General features: G+C 30.2%; 1 long non-coding RNA gene across 2 annotated transcripts; it reads right to left on the reverse strand.

The window, feature by feature from the left end:
* Positions 1 to 8,996: 8,996 nt before the first annotated feature.
* Positions 8,997 to 16,948, reverse strand: LOC115705170 (uncharacterized). 2 transcript variants are annotated; one of them, XR_009686978.1, is made up of 5 exons: positions 16,490 to 16,948; positions 15,418 to 15,456; positions 10,815 to 11,063; positions 9,336 to 10,722; positions 8,997 to 9,228 (listed from the first exon to the last, which is right to left on the reverse strand). It is a non-coding gene; the product is annotated as an uncharacterized LOC115705170 (long non-coding RNA). The 2 variants fall into 2 exon arrangements; XR_009686977.1 differs by lacking the exon at positions 10,815 to 11,063 and having other exon boundaries at positions 9,336 to 9,855; positions 9,948 to 10,722; positions 16,490 to 16,946.
* Between the last annotated feature and the right edge of the window lie 3,185 nt (positions 16,949 to 20,133).

Here is a 20,133-nt window from a genome sequence, read left to right on the forward strand (position 1 = left end):
CTGATATTAGTAGGCTTTGAATTTTGAAAATTTGATTTCTCACAAAGGAGCCTTATGGTTATTTTTGAAATTTTAGATTATTTTATTTATTTTAATTATAAGATCAGATATTACTTTAATTAAATTTTAAATGATCTTACTTTGATATTAAAATATTATCTTTTAAAAATAATCTTGTTCAAATTTCAAAATTTCCTAACCATATCATATCTTTTTCAAATTTGTTATTTTCAAAATATATTTTATTAATTAAAATAATAAGATTAGGAATATGTTAGGTTTAACATTTTATCTTATTAGACATTTTTTTAATAAAATTATATTTTGGCAAAAATAACATGAAGATTTGAAAAATTGGTTAGTTTAGTTTGAATAGATATTTTAGGATTTCAAACCATAAATTTTTCAAACTTATTATTTTTTTTTTTAAATATTCTAACCATATAAAATATCTTATTTTTCAATTAGTTTATTTATGTAATATTTAAATTTATTAAATTATAAGACTCAGAATATAATAAAATATCTAAATTTAAAATTCAAGATATTATATTATATTATCTTATTAGAAATTTTAAATAAATTTAAATTTTGAATAAACTTGATATTTGAAAAATTGATTAGATATTTTTTGATTTTTTGTTAGAATTTAAGAAATTTAGGAGTTTGTTGAATTTTGAATTTTTTCAAATATTCTCTAACAACCTAAATTTGAATTCTAGTTAAGATATCTATTTTAAAATTTAGTTTTATTTTAAATTTTAAAATTGAGATATTTTAGCTTACTTTCCAGATATTCAAGATCAGTTATTGTTTGTATTGTTTGATTATATTATTATGTATTCAAAAAAATTTTTACAAACCTATTATTTATTTGATCACAATTGCTATGATTAACTTGTTGACAGATCCAATGATGTGATTTTAATCATAGTCCAATTGTCAATAGATCTTATAAATAATTTGTAACAGGTAAATTTTGCAATTTCTTTCATCTGTGTAAACCTAGTAACATGATAGGGCCCATCCAAATTTTTTGACCTGTGTGAGCCTATATGTTTGCTTTTGGGCTTAGATGCATATAGGAAGCCCATTTAAGTTTTACTAAGTAAATGGACTAGGTTGCTAAAATAAATTTTGACATAAGTAAATTTATTTAGGCCCAATTAGATTTGGGTTTATTCAATGAATAACAATTATTTATTTAAAGGTTAAATTTCTCTCTTTTGGGCCTTGTGTGAGAGTTGGGGGCCAATAGAAGTGGGTACGACATACTGAACCCAGCTCCCCCTCACATGAACTACCACAATTGTGAAGGCCCATTTGCTTTATTTAAATAATTGTATTAGGTTAATTATATTATTCTAACCTAATTAAAATTAAATTAGCAACATAATTAACTTTTAAAATATATGAAATTTATTTTTTCATTTAATATTTTAAAATTAATTTTAGAAAAACACTTAGTAAATGAAATTATTCTAGATAGTTATTTCTAGAACTAGTTATTTTTTCTAATATTTAATTAGGAAAATATCATAGATTGTGAAATTAATTGTTTAATAATTAATTTTGGTACAATCTAATTTTAGCATATTTTTCCTAGTATTAAACTAGAATTAATAATTAAGTCTTCTCTATACTTAATTATTTATTTCTTAAATTTAATACATTTAATTAAATTAAAAATTTAAATATTTAAGTTGATTTTCATCATGATACTTAAATATTATTATTTTCATGTTATTTAATTAAAATTGAAAATTATTTTAAGTTTGAAATCTTATTTCATATAACTTAAATTTGAATAATTTTCAAAATATATTTTATTTTATTTTATTAATCTTTTTTCCACAATTTCAAAATTGCATTTCTTAAATGCAGAAATTTCAAATTTTAAAAATAGATTAAAATTGTAAATTATTTATTTTAATTTTGGACCAACTTAAATCAATGATTTTTTCATTTAATGTTTAATTAAAATAAATGAAGTAAAATATATTTAATTAGAAAATGAATTAATTAGTCAATGAAAGTCTAGATAGATATTATCTGCTTTGCTTGAAGTATTTTTCTAGTGTATTTAATTAAATAAAAAATTAATATTTAAGTTGATTCTCATCATGATACTTAAATATTTGAAATTTTTCTTATATATTTAATTAAATAGGAAAATTATATTTTTTGTTGTAAATTAATTTTGGGCCAACATTAAATTAGAATAATTTTTCTAGTATTTATTTTTATTTTATTTTAATAAGCATTTTCGAAAATAGCATTTTAAATACTTCAATTTTTTCGAAATGCTATATATATTTATAGAAAATTAAATTTGAGTTGTAAATTAATTTAAATTAATTTTGTAACAAGTTAAATTGAATATTTTTCTAAATATTTATTGGAAATTATTACTAAGATGAAAATTATTCATGTTATTTTCATATCCATCTAAGTATAATTTATAAATATTAAATTAAAATTTATATTTAGAATTTTTCATTCTAAATTGGAAATTTTAATTAAATAAATATGTATTTAAAATAAGTATTAGAAGAAAATATATATATATTTTTTTTAAATAATGAGCTTTATTATTATTAGATATTCGATCTCCATTGTTGGTCTTACAATAGTTAAATGTTTTCAATATAACCTCGAGACGCTAGACTTCGTCCCCCTTATGGATGGTTATTCATTCAACGCATTTAACACCGTAAGATCTCATTTGATGAGTGTTTTGTAAGTTTTCGTCTCTATTAGACTCTCCCCTACGGTGACTACTTAGAGATAAACTTATAAAACATGAAACAATGGTGGAAGCTCATAAAATGAGAATAACCTTGACTCTCGCCTACCGGGACAACGTTGGATTCTTATTTTGATCGAATAAAAGGTTGCTAGAATGGTTTGCATTTTAGATGAGCTGACAACTCTATTCAATGAATGATACTTTGACTCTCGCCTACCGAGACACTGTATCAGTTTGTTGGAAACCTTAGAAATTATTTAAGATGTGCCTGTTTTGTATTTTCACATGTCTTTGTTATTTGCTATATGTTTGATAATTTCTGTATTGTGTATGAATTTATATTGAACCATGGTATTTCCTATTATTAAATTGTAGTTTAATTTCGAATCTTCATTGTTGGTCTAACATGTTTTGTTGTTTTAATGGGACAAATCCCTAATGGATTTTCACCATTAGACATACATAATTGTGTTAGATCTTGAAAGATAAATATTGTAAATGCAACATCTAGCTGTTCATCAATTGATTACACCTTAGACTAGTATTCACAATATGAAACAAGAAGATTGTATAAATAAGATTAATTTGTCTCTCGCTAATCGAAGCATCGTTGGATTCTTATTTAAAAATGAAATTATCCTAATTTCTCTTAGCTTATTCATTTCGAATTAGCTTAATACCATATCATTGGATGAATGGTCTATAAATCATTTCATGTCATTCTATTTTCTCTTAAGAAATTTAATGACGCATATGATTATATTCACGAAATTCTATTCCAAAATGATATAAGTCCTCAATCTTAGAAATCTCCTACTTGTATGGGCAACTCTAACTTAGAGTTTATATTAGTAGTGGTGGTCCAAGAAAGAATTACTCATGTATATTTGGTATAAATTTAAATCTTTGACTTTAAGTTTTAGATTCCAAATAATCTTTTATAATACAATACAGTTTCACTTTCACAAATGTTTAATACCATTTTCTATCAATGGATGCAAACTGTATGGAATATGAGTTTAGTATTCTGTGACCAGGATCCACTTGCACTATTCTAAAAACTCTTTAATGTAACTAAACCTAAGTCATCAAAAAGACACAACCACACATTTTTAATCTATGGCATTTGTATCTTGATCATAGTGGTATTGACAAGATCAATCTCTGCAAAGAGTTAATATGCCTATATCCACTGAAAGTAAGTTCATCTCATTCGCAGATGGATGTACATTTAGAGTGGATATGAGTTTTTCGTTGTATTCTTAAAACGATCACTCTAGATTATACCTTATGCAAAGAAATTTGAAATGTTTGAAAAATTTCATGAATTTCTACCAATGGTGAAAACCATTAAGGTAAGTGGCTAAAGATCTTGCGAACTGATAGGGGTGGAGAAATAGTTAGTAGATATGCATTTCAAAGATCATTAAATTGATTTTTGAATTATATCCAAACTTACCTCCCTAGAAATTTTGATTTGCATATTGATGATTAGTTACTAGTCGTTGCCTAAGTCCTTCTATGGTAATACAATTTCAGAATGATGCAATGGTTGTATACTTAATGTAAATCATTACTAGATTCATGGATGACCTAATCAAAATATTAAGAAAAGCTAGAACTGTTAACCATGGTTTGTTAGCTATTCTAAGTGATTAAGGGTGGACCATCCCATAGTCAATAGATAAGAAAGTGTTTGTTTAAACAAATACTACTTTTCTAAGATAATGACTAAGTCTGAAAATAAAGTAGAAAATAAAGGAGATATTTTTCTTGATTCCAAAAGTGTTCTATCATCTTATTTGACATATGATGATCCCACTGCCTCTTTTGTCTTGTCACAACCGAAGAGATCAATACCATTTAGTTTTCTTAGACATAATTCACGGTACCTTGTCGTAGTGGGAGAGTTTCTAGGAAATCACCTTCTTATGACTTGGAAGACACTAGTGATTAAAATCCATTGTGAGTTTAAACAAGTAATGGATTGTCAAGATGAGAAACTAAGAAGAAAAGCCAAGAGAACTATGGTTTAATCCATTCACATGGAGTAACCTAAATTTTTCTATTACAAGGACATAAAAGGAAACTTTCGTTAATAAGTCTATTCAATGGACTTAACAAAACTTCCTGTTCCTAGCATTATAGGTTTGAGTTTATCTAAACCTATGGCTTGTGGTATACCTGGTAATTACTTACTCTAATGCAAGTAACTTACTTCAGCAAGATGCTGAAGCATTTTCTTTCTAATGACAATCTATAGAAGCTTCTCGACTTCTAGGCATAGATTTTATTTATCTAAGGAAAAGTTTTAACTATTCCAGAAAAGATAAAGCAATGAAAAAATTTCTTAAATCAACAGTAAGAGGTCTTAGATATGCTTTTATATGCCTTAGACCAGACACATGCTGTTGAGTGGGAGTAATGAGTAGGTATCAGATTAATCCAGGAGAAGAACATTGGAAGACAATCAAGTAAATCTTAAGATTAAGAAGAGGAACTATATGTTAGTCGATAAGGGTGTGTTTAAAACTCTTAGACTACACCATATCAGATTTCAAGACTTGCCTTTGTGTTAGAAAGTCTGCTGATAAGATGGTGATTACTCTGAGGGTGGAATAGTGATTTTGGAGAAGTGTAAAAACCTATTTGAAGTCTCTAGGTCTACCAGAAAGGGACTGAATGTTAAAGTTGCAGGAAATGTACTTATTCAGTCTAAGGAAAGTTCTATACAACTGTGGCAGCGTTCCAACCTGCCTTAACTACTAGGGTTACTTCCTGAATAACCAAGAAGTAGTTGCCAAAGGTATAGACTCCAGTATCCCAAAAGAGTAGACATGTAGAGAGGAATTTCACATTATCAATGATTTTGTGATTAAGGAAGAGTAATTGTGGAGAAAAGGTTGTGTTTAATTCAACCTTTCAGATCCTATTACGAGGAGTTTACTACTACTACACTTGATTTGTATATCAAGGTGTTGAGATTATTTGAAATGCACATTTTGTTTTATATTAGTGCAAGTGGGAGTTTGTTGGGTTTTATGCCCTAAATAAAACTCATTTCAATATAATCAGATTTACTTATTAATAAAGATCAGAAATATCATTTAATGTTGCATGGTTCACATGTTTTATTTCATGATTATTTACATAATGTATGAATTCTATTTAAGTCAAGAACATATCAATTTGTTAATGATTATAGTGTTGTCAACACAGTGGAATATAATCTTAATTATATGTTCGAAAGTTTATTCCCTGATTTGTTAGTTCACTGGACTTAGACTGACATGGTATAATCAGCGATAGGTATTCTTACACCTTGGATAAGTGTTATGTCCTTTCCAGGACATTGGCAAAGTTTACCAGTATCGGATGTATGGAGTATACATCGGAAGGGACCGATATTGAACTTTGATTAGATATATTAGAATTTACCGTAATATCTATTCAATTCAATATCACCTGTTGATCCTAGATCAAATGATCTTAATCCTGATATGATTAGGTTCAATCTTAAGAGTGTTATTCGTGTTCTTTGATTTGTTAGTTAAGCCTACTTTTGGGTCAGGGTGATACGTACATTTTGGGAACACGGTAGTGCAATTGAGTGAGAGCGCTAACATAAATATGGAATCTATAGCTTCTATCTGGCGAATAGAAGGTAAAGGATGATTTCCTTCGAGCTTAACCAAAGGAAAATAAATGGTGGAGATCTCATTTCACTTAGCTGAAATATCATTTATACAGGGTTAAGTGTTTTAAGGATAAAATACATTGTAGGGTGTTACGGTAATTCAATCCCTTTACAGTGTAAATCATCTATATAGAGAATCATTGATCACATTAGGGTTATAACAATGGATAACTAATGACGTGTCTATATCGTGAAACATATAGAGCGTTCTATATATTGAGAGTGCAATTCTAAGTTCTATGCGTGGATTCACTGAAGAATTAATAAGTCAGTGAATTTAAGATATAAATTCTTGATCTACTTATTGGAAGCTCTGATATATAGACCCATGGTCCCCATACTAGATGAGACCATACTGCTTGTAAGACTCAGTTAATTGATTTTGATTAATCAATTATAATTTTAAAGTTAGACTATGTCTACTTTGTGAATTTTCACTAAGCAAGGGCGAAATTGTAAAGAAAAGAGATTCTAGATTTATTTATTAATTAAGAGACTTTATATGTGTAATTAATAAATATATTAAATGACAATATTATTTAATAATTAATTTTTAGTTATTAAATAATTACAATTGGCATTTAAATGGTTCAATTTGAAAATTTGCATTTTTGAAAAAATCAGATGCAGGAATGATAAAACAGCCAAATTTCATAAGTGAGGCCCATTATCCAAGCCCATGGCCGGCCACACTTTATGGGTTTTATCATTTATTTTTTCATTATTTTAATGCCAAATAATTCTAACCTAAACCTAGGTGGTTACCTATAAATAGATAGTGATGGCTCTCATTCACACTTGAACTTCTGTCAGATGATAACCGAGCCTCTATCTTTTCTCTATAGGCCGAACCTCTTCCCTTCTCTTTTCTTCTCTAAATTTTCGAAATCCTTGAGTGAATGAGTGAGTGCCCACACACATCAAGTGGTATCTCAATCATAGTGTGTAAGACTGTGAAAAATCATCCAACAAGAAGGAGATTCAGCATCAAATGAAGGAGAGAAAGAGATATAGGTTCAGATATTGATTATGTTCTGCTACAGAAAGGAATCAAGGGCTAGATATCTGAACGGAAGGAGTCATTATATTCCGCTGCACCCAATATAAGGTTTCCTAAACTTTATATGTGTTTATTTCATTGTTTTAGAATTCATATTAAGATGTTAATGAAACATACTTGTTAGTAAATCTAGATCCTGGTAAAATATTTCCAACAGTTTCTTCTCTCTGGGTCCTTGTATTCAGGGGTTTAGGTTTCGTCGACATGTTGTATGCGTTGATGGGTCTTTCTTAAAGACTAGGTATGGTGGGCAAATGTTGTGTGAAGTGGCTCTGGATGCAGGGAGTCATATCTTTCCGATAACTTTTGCTATAGTTGACAGTGAAAACCACAATTCTTAGACCTATTTTATGAGAAAATTGAAAGAAACAATTGGTGATGTTGAGAACTTAGCCTTTGTTTCGGATAGGCATCAAAGCATTGTTCGTGCTTTGGATATCGTGTTCACTGATGCACACCACAGTGCATGCTACCACCACATTATTATGAACGTCAACTACAAGTTTAATACTGACGTCTTCACGAATCACATTTACACGTGTGCCTACACGTATTCAAGATTAGAGTTTCACAAAGAATTTGAAAACATTTGGGCAATGAATGTTGCGGTTGCACATAATCTTGAGAAAATTAGATTTGAAAAATTAGTTTGGTAGTACTTTTTAGGGGTACGTTACAATGTAATGACGAGACAGGGCTGAAAACTTCAACAACACAACTAAGAATGCAAGAGGCTTCCCGATCACTGCTACTATAGCATTCCTGAGGTCCAAAGTCCAACAGTGGTTTGCTTCACGAAAAGAAAAGGTTGACAAGTGGACGAAACCCCTAGCACCAGAAATGGAGGAGGACTTGGCATTGTACTTTGAAAAATCTCGGTATTTGAACGTTGACTCATGTGAACCTTACACGTTGCAGGTTCACCCTGGAGGAACAGTTCAGACCGGTGGCGTAGTGGACTTGTAGGAACATACTTACACTTGCGGCTTGTTCCAGTGCATAAATTTTTTTTTCCTTATGCATGTGCTGCATCTCAGAAGCGAATTATTAGCGTGTACGCACTATGCTCGCCATATTACACAACAAAATATTAGACATATGAAGGTATAATTATGCCAATTGGTGACGAGGATGATTGGAAATTGTCTGATGACATAAAGAACATGACAGTTGAAGTGCCTGTTGAGAAACAACCATTAGGGCGACCCAAGAAACAAAAGGTCAGAAGAATTAAGAACAACCGAACTGCTTGTAATGGTGAAAAGATTATCAAATCACGAAATTATAGCAAGTGCGGTGCCAAGGTGCACAACAGAAACACTTGCACTTACCGAGGTTAAAAATGAATTTTTAGTTTATTTATATTGTGATGTCTTGGACTATTATGTATTGTTATTGAATTAATGTTGGACTACTTTAAACATTGAAATTTGTGATATTTTATGTTTACATAATTATTACAATTTGTTGCATGAAATAAAGGCCTAAAGTTTTTATGAACTAATAAGAGAATATAAATATACCAATTTAAAAACTAATTACATTGTTATCTTAATAAATACCAATTAAAAAAACATAATTGTTCATGCTAAATTCTCGTAAAACAAATCTACACACCACTGCTCTCTAAATTTCTTCATATTATAATCGTTCACATTATCGAACGTAGTCTCTAACATACTATGCTCGATGTGCCCTATCACATACATCCCGCAGTCACCACTGTATGACCGCAATCACCACTGTATGAGATAATAAAAAATAAATAAATAAAAGTATGCAAATTAAATTCAAGTTAAATAATAAAAAATCAATTATAATTAAATTACCTTGATTATGTCTGTCGAACAATGCTCCGGTCCATGACTTTTAAAGTAAAACTTCTAACCTGGCTCTCTAAGGTGGTCAGTTGAGACACGAGGATCATGTCATGAGTCTCGAATAGGCCAGCCAGTAGTATCAAAGTTGGTAGTAATTTTTCCCACATTGCCAAGTGACTCTTGAATTCATTCGGGGAAATCGATCCGAGGCTCGAGTCAAATATGTTCAACAACCAATGATTCAGATCTACCTCTAGTGTCACCCAATGCCTTGCACTATCGAAGTAGAGAGCCATATATATTCTCTCCTTATTCTTCTAATTGTCCAAGTATTGTCCTTCATCCCCTCGAATCAAATCCAATATGTCCTCATCTCGCTGAAAGTTAGTGTGGTAATCATCCGCAGCTTTCCACCGACCAATAACTCTTGATGGGAAAATACACGGCATGATGACACATCTATTTAGGTACACATCCGGATAAAAGTGTTGTCGCCTCCTCATCAAATGAAATGCGCCGCATCCAAATGCTAAAACATGAAAATTAAATATGTTAGAGATTAAATAAAAAGAGTTAGATGAAATCCTTAAAAACCAAAGTAAAAAAGTCTTAAAAACTTACTTCGTCTCCAAGTCATGTCTTCGAAGTATGTAGTTCGAGGAACTAAGCCTAATCGTGTCTACCGGAGAAGCACTCTCTCGAGTACTTATTCCCAATCTGGCCGAGTACCAACTGCGAAAAGTTCTGAGCAGCTTCCGATTAACCACTCTAAGTGGGTCCGCATTCACAAGTGTCTTCGAAGCCCTAGACATCTTTTTCATTTCAGTGTACTCATCAAACCACCTAGGCTGCTTTCTCTTCCTCCGGTTCTGCACTAGTTCTGGAGCTGTCTGTCGAACAATGCTCCGGTCCATGACTTTTAAAGTAAAACTTCTAACCTGGCTCTCTAAGGCGGTCAATTGAGGCACGAGGATCATGTCATGAGTCTCCAATAGGCCAGCCTGCAGCATCAAAGTTGGTAGTAATTTTTTCCACATTGCCAAGTGACTCTCGGATTCATTCGGGGAAATCGATCCGAGGCTCGAGTCAAATATGTTCAACAACAATGATCTAGATCTACCTCTAGCGTCACCCAATGCCTTGCACTATCGAAGTAGAGGGTCATATATATTCTCTCCTTATTCTTCCAATTGGCAAGGAATTGACTTTCATCCCCTCAAATCAAATCTAATATGCCCTCATCCCACTGATAGTTAGCCTGGTCATCACCCGCAGCTTCCCACCGAGCAATAACTCCTGCTGGGAAAATACACGGCATGATGACACATCTATTTAGGTGCACCTCTGGAGAAAAGTGTTATCGCCTCCTCATCAAATGGAATGCCGCATCCAAATGCTAAAACATGAAAATTAAATATGTCAGAGATTAAATAAAAAGAGTTAGATGAAGTCTTTAAAAACCAAAGTAAAAAAGTCGTAAGAACTTACATCGTCTCCAAGCCATGTCTTCAGAGTATGTAGTTCGAGGAACTAAGCCGAATCGTGTCTAACGGAGAAACACTCTCTCAGGTACTTGTTTCCAATCTGGTCGAGTACCCAACTGTGAAAAGTTCTGAGCAGCTTCCGATCAACCACTCTAAGTGGGTCCGCATTCACAAGTGTCTTCGAAACCCTAGACATCTTTTTCATTTCAGTGTACTCATCAAACCACCTAGGCCGCTTTCTCTTCCTCCGGTTCTGCATTAATTATTAGAACAATAATTAATAATTAATAATTAATAATAAAACAACAATTAATAATTATTACTAAAACAATAAAAAATAAAACAATAATTAATAAAACACTAACTAATAATTAATAATAAAATAATTATTAAAAAAATAAAAAATAGAACAATGTTTTTACTGTAACTTTATATACTGCCCCTTCAAACTTTTCTCACTTGATAACACTAATACCTCCCCAAAGTCACCTAATTTATACAAGAATATCCCACCAAAGCTTTGAACTTCCCTACAACTATCTTAGAACTATTTACAATCATTAAAGCTCCATAAGTTGGATTAGTGCATTCCTCTCCACTAATGTAGTCTAAACTTATCCCCTTGATCAATAGGACTTTACTAAGCTTATAATATTAGGCTTGGGTTAGGGTATGATAAAAGATGTATTTTAGCTAACTCAACACCTAACCACTTCCCTTGTCAAAAATGGAAAATGGAAAGTTTTGCCCTAATGTAAAAGAAAGAAGAAGTTCGAAGAAGAAGAGGGTGATGAGTGAAGGAGGAAGAAGAGACGATAACAGTTGGGGTTGATATAATTGATGGTGGTCATGTCAGTTTTTACTTTTTAAAATTTTTTTATTACAAAAAGTGAACTGGTTACCAATATATTTCATCTTAAATATCCCTATATTAACCCCAACCATCAAATTAAATAATTAATTTATCTAACGGTTAGGGTACATCACGGAATAAATACCCTTAAATCACGTTTACACGCCTAAACTAATAGGGTGTTACGGCTACAATAGGGAAAATTGAAGCTTTGGTGAATTTCAAGTTTAATGAAAGGGATGAGAAGAGAGATTGAATGAGAATGAAAAAGAGTGGAAAGAAAAAAAAAATTTACCTTGAATAGTGCTTAAATGGTCCTTAAAATTGTGAGTTGAAAGTTTGAGCTCTTGAATGGTTTGTGTTTGAATTGAGTGAGATGTTTTGAAAAAAGAGGAGAAAATTACATTATCAAAAGAAAAAGGCCTTATGGCCGTGTCACACTTATGGCCAAGACTTTCCAAAATGCCCTTGGCTTATTTAACACATGTTATTTGTATTAAGTGTCAATGGCACTCCTCTCCCTATAATACTTGTCATGTGTGTTGATAAAATTTGTGATTTAAACATTTAATTATGTGAAAGAATGAAAATTTGCCATTTTTAGACAAATTAAGTTTCTTGTCATGTAATAAAGTTTAAATTCCACAAATTTTGAGAGAAATCGCCAAGAAGACAAACGACTCGCAACGTTGACAGTATCAACTGAGTACTCCAAGAGATGACAAAATAAGCGAAATGCGACATGCTTATTACTTTCAAGACAAAAAAGGTACAATAACAAAAATCTTTTCCGAAAGTTTTTGACAAACACTTTTGGGGGGCAAATGTTATATCCAATTTTTAGAAAATTAAAAAAATCATCCTTGTGACTTTGACCAAGACTTATAAATATCAAATGAGTAAAAACATTCTTCTTGAGGGCCCATGGCACTTTTAGAGGACTTGAAAACATCAACCAACCATTTGGTGTCGGGACTCACACACTCAAGTGTGCCCAAACTATGGTTCATGGGCCCGCGCAAGCATTTTCACATTTGAAACCTCAATCCGCCAAGGAAAACAATAAGGACTTGACTCATTTGAGCATGAAATGACTTAAGACTATGCATAAAGTCAATATGTCATCAAACCCTCAAGGAACAAGGCATATGCGCCCATATGTAAATGGCAGTGCTCTTCAATTTTGAAGAGCACTGCCACAGGGAAATGGCAATGCTCTTCAATTTTGAAGAGCATTGCCACAAAGGAATGGCAGTGGTCACTCCGTACAAACCATGAAAGGAAAATTGACCAAATGTGTTCCCCCAACACTAAGAAGTGCAAAACAAGTGAAAGAAACTATTTCCCACCTAGGACCAACCCTAGCCGACCACTACCATATGGAAATGGCAGTGCTCTTCAACTTTGAAGAGCACTACAATAAAGGAATGGCAGTGGTCGGCCACTACACAAGGAAAGGAATTTTATTGGCCAAGTTGTATTTCTAACATCTATGTACCAAATAAAAGTGAGAAAAATCACTCAAGGCTTCACAAGCCCCTTATGCGACCAATACCACTTTCCAACTCCAACGGGTGGCAGTCCCAAGACCCCCAAAATATGACTCACCATCAAAAACCAAGGCAAAATATACCCTAAGCGGTCCGAGAACATGCATAGCCGAACACTGCCATTTGGCATGCCAGTGCTCGCAATTGGTACAAGATAGCATAAACTGTCTTCAATAAATTGGGCATAACTCTCTCAATTTTTATCCAAATGACCTATATAACTTGCATTGGAAAGATAATTTCAAGACAGATCTAAATGTACCTCGTAATCATAGCCAAATTCTGAAGTTATCAGATCCACAATTGGCTCAAAAGGTAGTACATTTTACTCGAGAATTGAGTAACGTGGTTAAGTAAAAGGTGTTGGAAAACACTGCCACAACCCATGTGGCAATGTATGCGAGCATTGACATTCTAAAAAGCATGTTTTCAAGCCTACATGTGACATCTCATGTCATTCCATTTTAAATTGGTGCATCCTCAACCGAAAATAACAACTTTCCCAATGTTTGTGGAATTTTGGCCTAAAAACAAAGAAATTTTTATAAATATTTATTTTCTTATAATTTTTTATTATTTATTGATTAAAAAAGAGAATATACAAGATTTGTTAGTGAGACACCCCAACATGTGGGAAATCACTAACAAATCCTAAAGCCTATATAAGGAGAAGTACAAGGCTAAAATAAGAACCTTCTTTTAGACCTTCTTTTAAACTCTCTATCTCTCTTCTGAACCTACTCTTTGAGACTCACTTGACACTTGACAGCAGCCCAGAACACCACACTTATTCCTTCATCTTTCTTATTAAGTCCACCATAAGAGAATATACAAGATTTGTTAATGAGACACCCCAACATGTGGGGAATCACTAACAAATCCTAAAGCCTATATAAGGAGAAGTACGAGGCTAAAATAAGAACCTTCTCTTAGACCTTCTTTTAGACTCTCTATCTCTCTTCTGAACCTACTCTTTGAGACTCACTTGACACTTGACAGCAACCAAGAACACCACACTTATTCCTTCATCTTTTTTATTAAGTCCACCATACTAAGTCGACACCAAGATCTAAACATCATTGATACACATCCCTTTTTGCGAACTCTATTATTTTATTGTTTCCAAGAACTATACAACCACCCACTTTGATTAGAATAATAAATATGAAATCTCCCATGAGTCTTATATTCATAAGTCTCAATTAAAATTTCACTTAGAAATCATTTGTTGTACTTTTATCTACACACTCTTAACAACATAACTCTACTGTGTCGAATCTAATCAATAAAAATAAAAGTAGACATAACCCCATTTTCATCGCAACATCGGGGTGAACTAATATAAATCCTTACTGTCAATTTGATTTATTGCGATTTTGTTAGTCAAATTAATTCACCGTGGTCCTTTTTATTTTTACGATCTTAGATCAGTTGACGAAAAACCGCATCACACCATCTTTATCAAATTTGTGAATATTAAGTCTCCCATGGGACTTGTGTTCATATATCTCGATAAAAATTTCACCTAGAAATCTATTTTCGTATTATTGTCCACACTCTTGAGAATATAACTCTGACGTGTCGAATCTGATTAATAAAAACAACAATAGACGTAGCCCTATTACCATCGCAACATGAGAGTGACCTATTATAAATCTCTGGTGTATATATTATTTATAACAATTTTATTTAGTCAAATAAATTCATCGCAATCCTCTTATTTTGTACGATCTTCTTAAATCAATTACAAAAAATTGCATCAACACCTAAGTTTTCCTTTTCCCTCCTTCCTCATTTCCTTCCCTCTCACCAAACATAATGCTAATCTAATATGTATAAGTCCTCCAAATCGTCTCCTACCACTAAAATAAAACCCATTCTATTTCTCAAAGCAGCATCATAAAGCAAGCCCCCCCAAAAAAACAGCAAAGTTAATGAAGACATCTACAATGGCAAGAAAGTAAAAACAACCAACAATTGTGCTTACCTATTATAATTAATACACATATAAACTGATTTAAAAAAAAAAATCAAAGACATAAAACTACTGAAAAAAAAGAGGTATACTCCAAAACAGCTAAAAATAAATCCAGTTAAAAGCCTCTAAAACGATTTTAATAAATAACTGAACTGGCAACGAAAGTTAAACATATTAAATTATCAAACATAAATATTTTATAGTGAGTATTAATAAAGAAGATTACCTTATTATGAGATGATTTATTGAATTGCTTTTCTTTTACCTGAAAAAGATCTTTTTATTAAAATGCTAGAGAAAAAAAAAACAGAAAACAAAAAACCTAAAGACAGTCCATCATCTTCAAAATAAGAAGTATAATTCTACTTGAGAAAATAATTAAATAATAATTAGTGTCTTCTTATATTTCAATATGAGATCATCAAGACCTAAATTAAGGAAGACAAAACTATTATCATGTTAAAAATATTAGACTTCTATCCAAACTCAACTCAAAATTCCATTTTTCAGAAGAAAAAAAAAAGGAAAATTGATCATATTAATCATATGCTTACATGATTCATAAAAATTACTATATTACTTTTAAGGATTTTTACATATAATTAAACCACTTACAAAATTCATAGTAGAATTTATATCCTCCAAAAATAAACACCTTCACAAACTTATGCAATATATTTTTATTTGTTTGAAATGTAGAAAAGATAAAACAGGAAAATCTTACAGCTCTAAATAATTTTAAAAGCATTGTACATATATATTCACAAAAGGGTAGTTTTTTTTCTTTAAGAATATAATAGGTTGTACATCTTGAATTTTCACACCATATAAACAAAAACAAACAATCTATACAAGTATGAATATAAATATATCAAAAAAATGTGAACTTTACTTTTACATAATCTACCACCATTTCATTCATAGTAGGTTAAAAAAAAGGGATAAGTAATTTATATATGAAGTGTATACCAAAGACCAATCACGACAGTAAATTAATCTTAATATTGTTATAGATACAAAGAGCCAAGAGATTAGAGATCATTACACAACACAGTTAAGAAAATTAAAAAGCGAGAAAAAATATATATAACACTCAACACCACACTTATACGCTAAACCCTTCAAAAGAATTAGTAAAAATTCAAAATCCAACAACAATTCCATTTCTCATAAAGATTGCATAGTAATAATCAAACCCAAACATCACCATTAAAATACCGACCAAACTCAAATACATAAATATAATATAATTAATAAGACGAAAAAAAAAAAACTTAAGACGTGATTAGAAATTATACCCACAACTCAGACTTGACCTCTGAACCGTTGGATGGCCAGATCGCTACCTTGTCATCAGTCAACGGAGATGCATCGTGAAATAGAGCACGACATGTTGAAGCTCTTGGCCAAGAGAACATAAAATCGGTTTTCATTTGGCTTGGAGAAGTCTGAAAGTGGTCCGATCTGACCCAAAACACTTTGGCTCTGGTGAGTCCTTTACGGTGGCGGACCGGTGATGAGAACCTCGCGATTACAGTTTTGTGGTTTAGAGCGAGAGAGAGATGGGCGAGGGAAAGTTGGGGTTCTTGGCTTGGGATCACGACGGATCATCTGCTCGGATCATCGCCAGCCGAAGGTGGCTGGCCCTGGCTTATTTTCTTCAGCGCCGCACACCAAGAAAGAGAGTGAGTGAGAGAGAGAGAGTGATCGTGTATGGGAGAGGAGAATATAGGGTTTTCAGTTTTAAACTTTTATATTATTATTTGAGGACTTATATTTACACCCCCACAACCACAAAATTATAATTACACCTCTATAAATATAATTGGGTAGTTATATTTGCATCCCACAGAATTATAAATACACTTTATTATTAAAAAAAATATAAACTTGAATAATTTTTAAAAATTATTCCTAATATATTTTTAAAATTTTTTCCTTACATTATTTTATGTTAATTTTAATACTTATTTTAATTTTATTTTTATAATTTTTTCTAACTCATGTATATATTTTTTTATTTTTTCTAAAAAAAATTCATATAATTTTTTATTTTAATTTTTTTGTCATAATTTTTAAAATATAATTTAATTTTGTTTGATAGGTATATTTTTTAAGAATATAAATTGAAAAAAAAATTAAAAATAATTAGTACAATTAAAGATATATATTTTATATAAAATAAAAATTATTAAAATAGAGTGTACTTAAAAATTTTTGGGGTGTAAATTAAATTTCCCATATAATTACATATTTAACTTTTTGTAAAATTACTAAAATAGATATCTTTTAATTTTTTATTTTATTTATTAATTTATTTTATAATAAATACACCCCACTACTTGAATTTTAATATAATTATACATAAAAAAAAAATAATTGTTAAAATCTATTTTAAAAAAAAAAACAGTTGGTTAAAAGTTTCAAACTCAAAAATCATCTAAACAAGTTTTAACTTATAAAATTTTATCAATGGAGCAATCCAATAAAAAAAATAAGTTTATTATATATATTTAATGTTTAATTTTATAATTATTGTGATGGTATATTGTGTTTCTTCTATTATTGATGTTGATATTATAAGCAATCATTTTAGTATATATTCTCACTATTTTTTAAGAAAATTTAATTCTGATATGAAATGAATTGGTTCAAGCCCAGTTACATTCATGGGAAAGAAACTTAGTTCTGCTCTTTTTTTTTATGGATTTTCAATTTAATGGAAGTTTTGGGGTGTATAAAGGAATACTATTTTGGTAAATAGGGTGGGCTGTGGTTATAAAAATAACATTTACTTGGGGTAAATTTAATGATAGGGTATAATTATAACTTTTGGGGTGTAAATATAATCTCCCTTATTATGATCATGTATTTGTATAAATTCTTTTAAAAGTAATATTTTTGTTAAACATATTTATAAAATATTTAATCAGTTTTCTGTTTTTAAAAGTGGAAAAGTGAAAGTATTTTTTAAAAACATGTTCTATAAAACTGTTTTTACTTTTCAATTTTATAATTAGAAATCAAAATTTTAAAAACAAAAAAAAAAAAATCACTTTCAAAATTTTTTAAACAGTTTTTTTTCTTAATCAATCTTTTGAATTACAACCAGACCTGGACCCAAATCCCCACCTCACGACCTTAGCGCTAAACCCGGCTTCTGATTCGAACCCAAATCCAATCCCGGATCTTGACCCGACTTAAATAAAATCAAAAAATAAAAATAAAGATGAATTTTACAAAACACACTTTTGTTTTTTGTTTTTAAAATTGAAAAACAAAAGTGGTTACAGAACGCATTTTTGTTTTTTAAAGATAAATTTTCTAAAAACAAAAATTTTATTTTCATTTTGTGATTAAAAAATTAAAAAATAAAAATGTTAACAAACGGCACCATATGATGATATAAATTATGCATTATAGTAAGTATTAAAGTAATTTATAGTATAAATATTAAGTTTAATCATACTTGAGCTAAATTTTTAGCAATAATAATATTTAAATTATAATTCTAAAATTTAGGTACTTTAAGTGAAGTAAATTATCACGCGAGGTTTAAGTTATTAAATTTTTATTTTTTAAAAAATAATTAGTGTTGAAAATCAAAATTTTCTTAATTAATTTAGTAATCTACTTATAAGTATTTTAATAGTAATTAATTAGTAATTGATTTATTTCTCATTGTACTCATATTTACAACGTTATAATAGTAATTTAAGAGTACATAATTTTTACAATTTTATCATGTATATATATAATTATTTTATTTTGTTCTTATAAATTTAAATTACTTCTTAGTAATTTATTAAGTGCGTTTAATTTTTTTTTTTTGAATTAAGTGTTTTTATTATATATTTATAATAATTGGTTTCTTTGAGGAAAAATACTGATTTGGTACCTTGTGTTTTATTAAAATACTTACTTGGTACCCTCTCTATTTTGGATAATGATTAATTAGTACTCTTTGTTTGCAAAAACTACCACTTTAGTACCCTAAATACATATAAAAGTTTAATATTTCCTAAAGTACCCCATTTAATAATTACTCTGATTATTATTTTATATCATATTATATTTATTTAATAATAAAAAATATAAATTACAAAAATAATTCATGTTTAGAGATCACCAATCTCACCCGAACATTGATTAGTGATCATATTATATGTTTAAAAAATATAAATTATATTAAATAATTCATCTTATTCTTCCTCCTAATTTCTTACTCTCCACCTTAAGATCACTAATCGATGACCAGGTAAGATTGGTGAGAGTAAAACAAGTAATCAAAATTTCGAGAAGATGGCTTTCATTGATGGCCAACTGAGATTATTTACTACTGGCAAAGTTTTTGAAGATGACAAGCTAATTGAGTATGATGATCTCTTGTGGAATCGCTTCCTTCAATTCTCTGATTGGTGGTCATGAGCAGTTGGAATCATTATGTGTTAAACCAAGATATGTTGAAACTGGAGACTAATATGAAGGCCTTCAAAACTAGACACTAATCTGAAGGCCTATAAATAATCACTGAAATAGTAAAAATAAATGAAATTAAACAAAAGTCCTTAAATTTAACAATCTTAATAGTTCAAAGGACATTTTTAATGACCTTAAAAATTCAAGGGATATGATTTGGTACATATCAAAGTTCAGGGGCAAAAATCCTAATTAGGTTAATGTTGTCGAGCAAATTTCGCAACACCAAAAATAAATAATAATAATAATAATAATAATAATAATAATAATAATAATAATAATAATAATAATAATAATAAGGAGAAACAATATGATGAACAATTGCGAGTATTCAACCTAGAACGGCGAGTACTCGAACTGGGAACGTAAATGCTTGGTAAAAAACTGGAAATATCAAGAAGACAAAGGAATATAGTGGTTCAGTCAGATCACGGTCTGCTTAGTCCACTGTTGCAAGAGTTTC

Source organism: Cannabis sativa, chromosome 1 (genome assembly GCF_029168945.1).
Source record: "Cannabis sativa cultivar Pink pepper isolate KNU-18-1 chromosome 1, ASM2916894v1, whole genome shotgun sequence".
Lineage (NCBI taxonomy): Eukaryota > Viridiplantae > Streptophyta > Magnoliopsida > Rosales > Cannabaceae > Cannabis > Cannabis sativa.